The sequence below is a fragment of the Homalodisca vitripennis genome, chromosome 6 (genome assembly GCF_021130785.1).
Source record: "Homalodisca vitripennis isolate AUS2020 chromosome 6, UT_GWSS_2.1, whole genome shotgun sequence".
NCBI lineage: Eukaryota > Metazoa > Arthropoda > Insecta > Hemiptera > Cicadellidae > Homalodisca > Homalodisca vitripennis.
This window is the reverse complement of record NC_060212.1, coordinates 155,861,621-155,871,543: the sequence shown is the minus strand read 5'-3', so window position 1 is coordinate 155,871,543 and position 9,923 is coordinate 155,861,621. Positions and strand designations below refer to the sequence as shown.

The following is a 9,923-nucleotide window of genomic DNA, read 5'->3' as shown; positions in this document are numbered from 1 at the left end:
ATTGATATCAACCTCAACTTTTCAAGTGACATTAGATTTTGGCATTTGATGGCAACCTTCTCATAGACTGTTACACAATCAATGGTATTTCTAACGACGAACAGAGAAAATAATGCAGTAATTCGTATCGATAAGAGATTCAAAGCAGTCGCTGTTAATGGATATAGATGGGAATTTGTGTAAAGTACAGGACCATATAGCTGAGGACTATTAATTATTGGCAATTGTGAGCTAAAAGGGTCAAACTTTGCTGAGCTCGTTTGAAACGTCATTTACCTCGCTGGACGATACACGGGGGGGATGTCTGAGAATTATGGGGCTAAGCAGAGGATGTAATGATGTAATTGATTATTAATTAAGAGGGAAGAAAACGGACAAAGTGGAAGTACAGTAACATTATTTGAACAGACACCTGTATTTAGATATTTGCAAATAGTGTGTCGGCGGGCGGCCAATGGTGAAGGTAGCCCTGTCACCTGTCCAATGGCAGGCGGTGGGTCTAATGTGTCGGCGCAATCGCGGAGTAGGGTCCGCCCATCGCCGACATCGTGGGTCCGACATGCTGGCGATCATTTCAACACTCGCTTCCCGCCAGTCGAGCCGGCCGCCGTGCAGTAGCCGGGCCCGCCGCTAGAGCGCTGGTGTCGCCCCCCACTCTACCTTCCCGGAGACGGAGCGGACCTGACCCAGCAGTCGAGAGTGGAACCCGGAGCGGGAACGTTCTCACATTGTTCTGCGTTCCTCCGTCTGACGTGTTGTTTACAACCGAGTTTTCTCTGTGTCGGACCCTGGATCTTTCCTACGTCTGCTCCGACGCGGTCTGGCCTGTATTGTGGACTGGCTGCAGATCTGTCATCGTCCCTGACCATTCTCCGTAGGTGTTAGCGTGAAAAGTGAATTTCAATCGAACTGAATCGATTAGCTTTTTCTTAGTGTCTGTTGTTTACTCATTGCTGTGGTGTTCGATGTCAATGGTGTTTGTACAGTAAGTCTTAACATTAACTAAACGTTTTATTGATCTCCGTATATCTTGTGGAAAATCTCGTTTTAACCGTAGTTTACACAGTAGAAAGGGTAGTTTTCGCTTGTCAGGTCGAAAATGGGGTCTATTGTCGCATGTGTCAGAATCAGCTGTTCTCTAGAGTCCGGTAGCCACGTGTTGTAAACAAACCGAGTAGGCCTAACCTCAAAAGCGAAGCTCGGCCGTTGCGTAGTGAAGTTCTCACGGCAACGCCGGCGGACCCTAGGGCACATCCACAATAGTAGGCTACAGCAGGGGGTGGGACCTTTCATAGCCATTATTGACCATAAGGTGCGGTACGACTGAAGTGAGGCGGTCGCTGCCTAATTATCAGGCTCGAGTTTCTACTACCTGCCCTCGCTAAAAAGGTAAGATTGAATTTCCCTTTTAACGGAGGAGAGCATGGCATTGTAATTGACTAGTCAATAGAGCCAGCCTCATTTGGTGTGTTATTTGTTCGACCAAACAAGTTATTTAGGAGGCTGGCGGTATTGCTTTGTGTAGGCAGCTGAAAGCTTGTATTTATAAGTACACTAATGATGTAAGTTAATTGTTAAGTGTTATTGTTTATCGAGACCAAGATAAAGAATTAACGCATTTTATGTCATGTAGCTAAAATAACTGTTGTTTTTTACGTACAGTTAAATATTTTATTATTAGAGGTAATTTTAGTAAAAGGTTTTGTTACAAACCTGTATAATAATTTGTTCATATATAAGTTACAGAAGACTTTTTTGTGTTTACAAAAACTGCTCTAAAAATAACAAATGTTTTTATATTTTATATAAGTTTGTTTTGTTACGTAAAACATGGTAACCTAAAACCAGAATTCTGAATGATTAAAAGATTGCGTAATGGGTGCTTGAAAGATAACACATTTCTGAAGAGTATTTCTGTTTGCAGGCTGTAACAAATAAAAACATTTTTATGTATATAAAAATAGTAATGAATGACATTTAAATTAATTCGACTTTTATATTAATTCGTTACTGTAATAACATCCTTGTTTTATATATTTACACTATTATAATGTGTGAATATGAAATGTAACCAGTAATAATGATTATTGTTGTATTCTTTAAGGGTCTAGTGAATCTTAGTAAAATATGTATAAATAATAGAAACCTCAAGTTTATTTGTTGTGTGCCTAATCATGTGTAATAATTGGCCATATTTTTTATCCGTTCTTAAACCGACCATGATATCAACATATATTCGGTGTTTTTCTTCTAAGTAGTAAACATGAATTTAATTTGAACTACATAACCATACCATACAGTGTTTACATTTGTGTTCCCGCAAGTTTTGCTTCTCAGGAAAGTGGCAGTATTAATTAACAATGATTAAGAATACTTATTAACACAGTAAGTTACAGAGCGTGTTAAGTGATTGGAACTCTTGTATAACAGTTTCCGCCTTCTTTGCCTGTCTTTTATAAATATATTGACAACATAATAATTATTGTGCTAGAAAGAAATGTGTAAGCCCTAGCTTACTGAGCCTTCAACTGAGCAGAGCAACATTTATACTTTCGTGTAAGATATGTTTATTAATTGTAACGAATAATGAATTTACCTATTGTTGAAAGTTCAGAAAGATATGACAAAATTTTTAATTGTAAAATTAAAAAAAATATATATATAATATATTTATTAAAAAATATATTTGTTGTAAAAATTGTATAGTCAAACATTAATTAATTTGTTGGTTAATTTTGTGTTCTAATTGTTGCTCTAAGTATCTCGAAAAGTCAACGTTACAAATTTTCTATTATTTATTCCTTATATTATTAATTGGCGCATTGTTGACGATATTGCAAAGTACAATTTTATTTCTTTGGGTACCGTAACGTAAAATATAAAATTTCTTATTTGTCAACTTTGTTTATATAGTTACTTATTATTGTTTCCGAAGCATTTTGAGCACTCAATCTGACTGTTTAGGTAACTAAAACAACTATTTACCGTAGAACTTCAAACAAGAGTAATTTATCGATTTTGACCGAATTGATTTATCGCACTTATTTGTCTAAGAGTAGTACAGCCAAAGGAATCATCCTCAGACTAATATCCAAAGTGCGTGTTCTGAGCATAAATCAATAGGGGGAAATATTGATTTCGCCCCTGTCAAAGTGGGTTAAAACAAAACAGTAGGGTCCGGGGCAGAATAGCCGTCGTGCCGCCGCCGTGCCGTCCGCTCCCCTCACGGCCTAATGACAGCCCAGACGTGGCCATTTAATAAACCGTGCTCTGTGCTGCCTTTGTTTTTGTGCGCTCACCATAACATAATGGAACCAAATTACTAGCTCCACTCATAGATTTAAGTATAAATCACCCAGTTCCAACTATCCACAAGGCCGTGCGCCGCTCTGCCTCTTTCTCGTCCGTGCCCTTTCACGTCTTGTTAAAGCACAACGATAAAGCGCAAAGTGTTAATTTTCATTCCAAGAATATTTATACGTCCATGTTTGGTGTATGTTTTTTCCTCGTATATTTAATTTACTATTATCTTTTACTTCCAGATAATAGACCTTGCGTTCATATATGGTGAGTGTGTGGCAGACAAGTTTTTCAGTTTTGCTAATTTTGCGGCCTTACATGTAGAGAGTGCTGGTATAGGAGTTTTTTAAACCATGATATTTTTTTAACCTTATAGTAATTACATAAATTCAATTTATTAAATTTAGCCTATATTTATTTTACTATGTTTTTGACTTTCAACATGACATATCTTTTGTGATTATTGATTGTGTGGCAGAATATTTTGTTCGGTTATGCTGATAATGTGGCGTAAAGTGAAGTTTGCGCTATTCTATTGTAGCAAATATTTTGTTTAGATTTGTATTCCATTTTAATTTTAATGTAGTTACCTTCGATTTATGTATTAAATCTAAAATATTGGGTGTTTTATATTATTGTCCGAGTTTACACTATTAAATAGCAGATTTAATACTTTTGTGTAATGTCCATATATATATATATATATATATATATATATATATATATATATATATAAATCACCGTTTATTTTGTATGCTAGATTGCACGAAACCAGGGCAGGCAAAGATTTTACCATTGGATAACAGTCTTTTCGTGTACTGTTCATAATCAAAGTTACTACACACCATTTAAGGCTCGGTATTCATTTTGGATTTTTGTTCTGTCCTACACAGAATGTACACGCTAAAGATGAAAGTAACCTGGTTGTTAGTAAAGTAATTACTAGTAATTTTCAAGATGTAGTTCTGACAAATGATCAGTTAATCTACTAATTAATCCGCAGAATTGAGAAATACCATATGCAGACTAAATGATAGTAATGGGTATTTATTTAGGAAGCAGATGACAACTGTAACTAGGCGCTAACTCAAAGAGTTGCAATCAATATAAGAACATTATTCTTAGCGGATCCACACGTAGATGTATAACCGGTGCCAGAAATGTCAGACTATTAATGAACTAATTAAATTGAAGTGTTTTCATGTCGTTTAATCAGAGCTAATGTAATTCGTTTAATGCTTGTGAAATTGTGACGGATTTCCTTGTGACGAAGTGGATTTCAAATCCAGCCAGGCTAACGGTTGTTATGCTAGCTACAGCAACTTAACATACATTTGATACAGTGTTAGGTAAAGAAAGAGAGGCACCACCGGACTGCCACTGTATTCCTTCCCGCTGTCATATTGTATGAGGACTAAACATGTCATAAAAAACGATAAGCTAAATAATTATTTTCTAGAACACATTTATAACTAACAATAGTAAGAAATTTCAACACCTCTCGCAATCTAAATAAGAAACTTGTTACTTAACCATACAGTATATGGTGCTTTATCAGAATAATGTAAAAATAGATTTTAAAACTCAATACTGGTTCAAAAACTCTGTTGTTTATGATAGTTTAAATAGCTTATACCTTATTGATAAATGTATGAGAATCAGGGTTAACAGAAAAAACTCAAAACATTTTTAAAAAAGCTTAGTTTTTCATTTTATAGTTTCTAAACATTTCTTCATATAATTTGTGATAGTAAAATCTAAAAATATATAAACAACTTTTATTGCATCAGTAAAACACCTTAGTTTGAAAATTTTAAATTGCCTTTACACAATAATTAATTGCTATTACCTGTTTTTCGAAAAAGTGCGGTAATTATATTTTACAAAACGTAACTTTGTATTAAATATTATTGACTAGTAGGTAGGTGACCCACGAAACTTAAGGGCTCCTAATAAATATTTATTGGAGTTAACATAATTTTACATACGGTACGCCTGTATGTTATCAGGATACTACACCTGTATATATTTAAATATGAATACAATGTGTAAATGTAACTATCCGCAATGTTTGAATAAATTACATGTCCTCTGATTTCGAACACCACATAGTTTGTATTAATAATAACGTATAACATATTCAATTGTCTGAAAAATTAATAATACTTCGGCGATTTAGGAATGATTTGAAATTAGGAGCCAATTATGTAAAAAGGAAGAGCATGCTATTAAGTCTTTACTTAGTACACTGCTACTCTCTCGCGGCGTAGGCTACTAATAAACTCGTAGTACGGGCAAAATAGATATCTAGTTTTGCAAGCCAGTTCAAATTTATTGACTTGGCTTGCTTCGGTTTGAAATGAAATGTCTTTTATGCACAGTATCCAGCGTCAACTACTAAATAAGGCGTTTATAAGATGTTTATGACGTTTATATTTTGTTTTAAATCGGTTTATCGGAATTAAAATCTCACAAAGTAAATCAAAGCAGTCAAACCTTTAAATTACTGTAAACGAGGCTGTAGCCTTAAGTCTGTGCTAATATTTATAATATATGTTACACAAAGAAATAATTTATTTTGTATTAGATGCTTTCTGAAAGTCGAAGGATTTCCAAAGGTCGAGAAATTCCCTAGGTGGTGAGCGTATATAATACGTTTAGGCCGGCATTAAAGTTAGGAAAATAAGGGCTTCCAAAAATTGGATGGGTAAAACATAAAAACTATCAGTGAATTGGAAATAAGAATTTGCTCACAGATAATTTTAACACAGCTACTGTTCAATGTACGCTCAAGGTGCGATTCAATTTCAGTGAGTTTAAAACAAAACAACTATAGAATTGCCAAATCTAAAGGGGGTAAATAAAAATCGCTAAAGTCGTCAAACAATCCAGTGACAGATATGGGTTACTCGTGGTGTAGACGAGGGGGAGGGGCGGGGGTGGCACTCGACAAGTTGTAGGGTCAATGTAAACGCGGAGGGCTCTGGAAAGAATTTGTTCCTGCTACGGAGTCTGGAAGGGGGAGTGAGGGGGAGTAATCTAGAGCCGTCTTGAGGGTGTCTCACTTCCATCGCTGCACTGTGCTCACTTGTGCGTCGTGCCGAGACAGGCTATGACACACTATTTGTGCACTTCTGACACCGTGCTGTGTGCTATGATTTCCATATCGTACATTCGATTTCTGGAAATCAATTGTTTTATCCTGTCGAAATATTCATACATTGTAGATAAACACGTCAGTCACGCAATAGAGCGCAGATTTTACATTTAAAATGTCGTAAATATATTTATTAATAATAAAATAGTTTTTCAGCTTATTACCAAAGAAATTAAACTTAACCTCATCTTTACAAAGGATAGCAATCAATTATATTTTTAATAAACATAACATAGGGTCACTTTGCAGAAATTGTTCTGGCGTGGAATAATAATAATGTTAAATTCTAATTATTTCTTGTAGGTTATGAATAAGTATGTTTATGTGTTGCGGAAATTAAGAAGTTCTTCATCACTAATGTAGCCTACATCACTAGAACACTGGAAATCCGGTGAAGTCATTATACAAAGATTTAAAAGTAGGTTTACAAGATTCACGGGAACTCAGTCACTTGACAGCTCGAAGACAGCAAATTTGATGATTTTAAAAAACTTAGAAAACTCGCATTGGAAAAAAATATACACAGAAGATTACATCGCACCTAAAAATAGATTCTGCATAAGGAAAGTACACATATCTAAGTACGCTGTTAGACGGGCAAGCGCATAACGTTCGACCGTAATTTCCTGCAAACTGAAAGTTCCTTCTAAGGCGAACAGGAAATTGACAACAATGCTGTTTGTATCAGTTAAACGTTATTTGCAACTAAAATCCCCGACTCAGAACTGCATTGAAGACCAATTTTAAAAAATTTAAAAACCGATGAAGAAAGTATTAACATTACCATCGGTCTAGTGATAGCAGCGACGTAGTAATTAATCTCAACATTACTCAGTAATTTGTCTAGCGGCTGTGAAGTGGAGTAAATTCCTGAACATATTATGTAATAACTGTTATCCGCGGCTCCTGTCATCCTCCTTAATAGTAAGTAAGGAAGCCAAGTGCAACACCGTTTTTAAATGGCAACACAAGTTTTCTTGTGATAAGTCAACACCATTTGGAGATGTCTTCATCTCCAGAACCGTATCTGAATGAAGGTAAACTGGGTCGGATAGTCAAGTGGGAGAGTGAGTTATACCTGCTGAATATCTATGAGACCATTTGTATGATTATCGACAACAAGACGTGTTTACTTGGTCCAAATAAGTAACCGATTTGTAAAATGCAAGGGCGCCGGGATGGACGACTGAAGTTGAAGTTCGGTGCAGTTCTAAGAGTAGCGGAATATCAATGAAAAATGTTACGATATTAATTTGTGCATTTAATGAGACGTGTTTAGTTTATAACTTTATATAGTCAGAAGGAGACTAAAATCTGAGAGCAAACCCGTTTCAAATTAACAGCCATGACTTTACATGAGCTTTTGCAAAATGTGTTGTGTTCGCTTTTACAGTGGTTGATATTCCCGAGATTTCCGTTAAAGTTTGGTTTAGAGTTGTGAAGAAGAAGAGCGAAACAAGATTCTGAAATGATTATTATTTGGAAATTTTATGTTACCATTTGTTATTCAAATGTTTTTTTTTTTATAAAATATTTACTTATGTGTGTTCAGTTATTTGTGGAATTAATGTGATTTGTATTTGAATTGATTTGTTTTACCTATCGAGATATATATACCGTTCATGTTACTTTATAAGGTATAAAAAATGAAATAGTTATTTTAACTCATAACTTCCCGTTTTATTATTTTTCTGATTACATTAATAATTGCGAAGTCAAATTCTGTATATATCATAATTATGTATAATATACTAAATGTATTAAAAAGGATATTAAAACAAAGCTATGTACAACGGCTGTATCATTTTATGTCTATGAGATTTATAAGAAATTGTTTAAAAATTAATTTATTCAAACACGGTTGAAATAGAACCACAATTATGGGATCTGAAAGTTATTTAATGCGAGATTTTGGGCAATGGGAACTTTTGGATAAAATTTAACGGAACGTGATAAGTAATTTAATCCTAATTTAATAATAAGTAATTTAATAATAATTTGATCCCAACGATAGCATAAAATATTCAGAAACTTCTAATAGTTACCATTAATCGGGGATTGTTCAAAAGATTTTACATTATCATACTGTTATTGTTCAGTAATTTAAATCATATTGTATAAGTTATACTTTAAATTATTAATCCGTCCAGTAAGTTCGTTAATTATTGTATGTACGTGTGTACGCGGTCATTACTGTTGGTTCCGGTTTCATATTAGTGCAGACCGGTTCGGTTCGTCTTCCGGGTGGCCGCTAAGAAACTGCTAAATATGTTTTTACTGTCCCATCGTAGAAATTCCTGAAATTATCTTTTTAATCACTTAAACTAACAAAATATTGGAATTCAGCTGACACTTTGATATCCTTCAGCCGTAAGTGTTCTCACCGAGGAATGGTTCCGAAGATTTCACGACCCTATCGATGATATCCGCGAAATCCCGCACATCTCTTCAATTACGAAATTCCTCAACTATGGGTCATAATTGTTTTCCGGTTACGATTTAGGTTCCGACTAGGAGATAACCCAACCGGATTGCTTGCTATCTTGCTATGGATCGCCTTCATTGGGCGAAGTGTTAAAACAAAATGCGATAAGTCTCACGCTCCAGTACTACCAGAAAGTTCTGGGTATACGGCTGGGGAAACCTTTCCATTGTGAGAGAACTGCTACGTGTACGCAGTGTACAATTTTAATACATTTATGAGCTATACACGATGAAACTGTAATTGACGCCATTAAAATCCTCACCATATGTCAATGTGCTTAAAGAAGATTTAACTATTCTAAATTCTGGGTATCATTTCTAAAAAATATAACTTTTCTTTGCCGTTCACTCTTATGCTAGTCTTAGCATAATTTTTGAAATTTGATTTACACCTCTCCTACGTTTCAAACTTTACCGTTATGTTGGTCTTTTTTACCGGGTAGAGCAGTTAATAGGAATTTTGGAATATGGGGGAAGAGGCAGGAAAGAGATGATTAAAGCTTTCGAATAGGACAAATAGTAACATCTCACTTCAATAATAGTTTGACTTGATCCATGCTAAGAAAGAGCGTATATTTTAGACGGTACAAAAAAATGGCTGCGATTTTAAGTTTGTTTTTATGAAGTACAAATTCTTTAAAAAAAACTTGAATTTATAATTTTATATCTAGCTACAATTCAAACGACCATAATTTATTCTAAGATTGAAAAAATCATATTATATTTGTTTTTCGTATATATTATTATTATTTATTAACATTTGGTTCAAAGTAAGTCAGTTAAATGTTGTTATTTTAAGATTAAATAATCTTAAAATAATATCGGCATAATTGGTATTGTCAATTTAAATTATATTTAGATACATATCGCGGTCTATTACGGTACTCTAAATTTATCTACAGCTTGAGAATAACATCGGTTTTGGCGTTACCAAGGATCGTCAATCAGTTGTACACTACCACCCCTCGCCCCCACACCCAGC

The 9,923-nt window shown here is 34.7% G+C and overlaps 1 protein-coding gene across 3 annotated transcripts in view; it reads left to right on the top strand.

Annotated features, from left to right (window-relative positions):
• Positions 1–586: 586 nt before the first annotated feature.
• Positions 587–9,923, top strand: part of LOC124365038 (LIM domain transcription factor LMO4.1) — a 388,133-nt gene continuing 378,796 nt past the window's right edge. For 2 of the 3 annotated variants that reach the window (XM_046820930.1, XM_046820931.1), the window contains exon 1: positions 587–1,389. The gene's annotated coding sequence lies outside the window, so the exon portion shown is untranslated. The remainder of the gene's footprint in view (positions 1,390–9,923) is intronic. The other variant, XM_046820934.1, reaches the window with a different exon arrangement.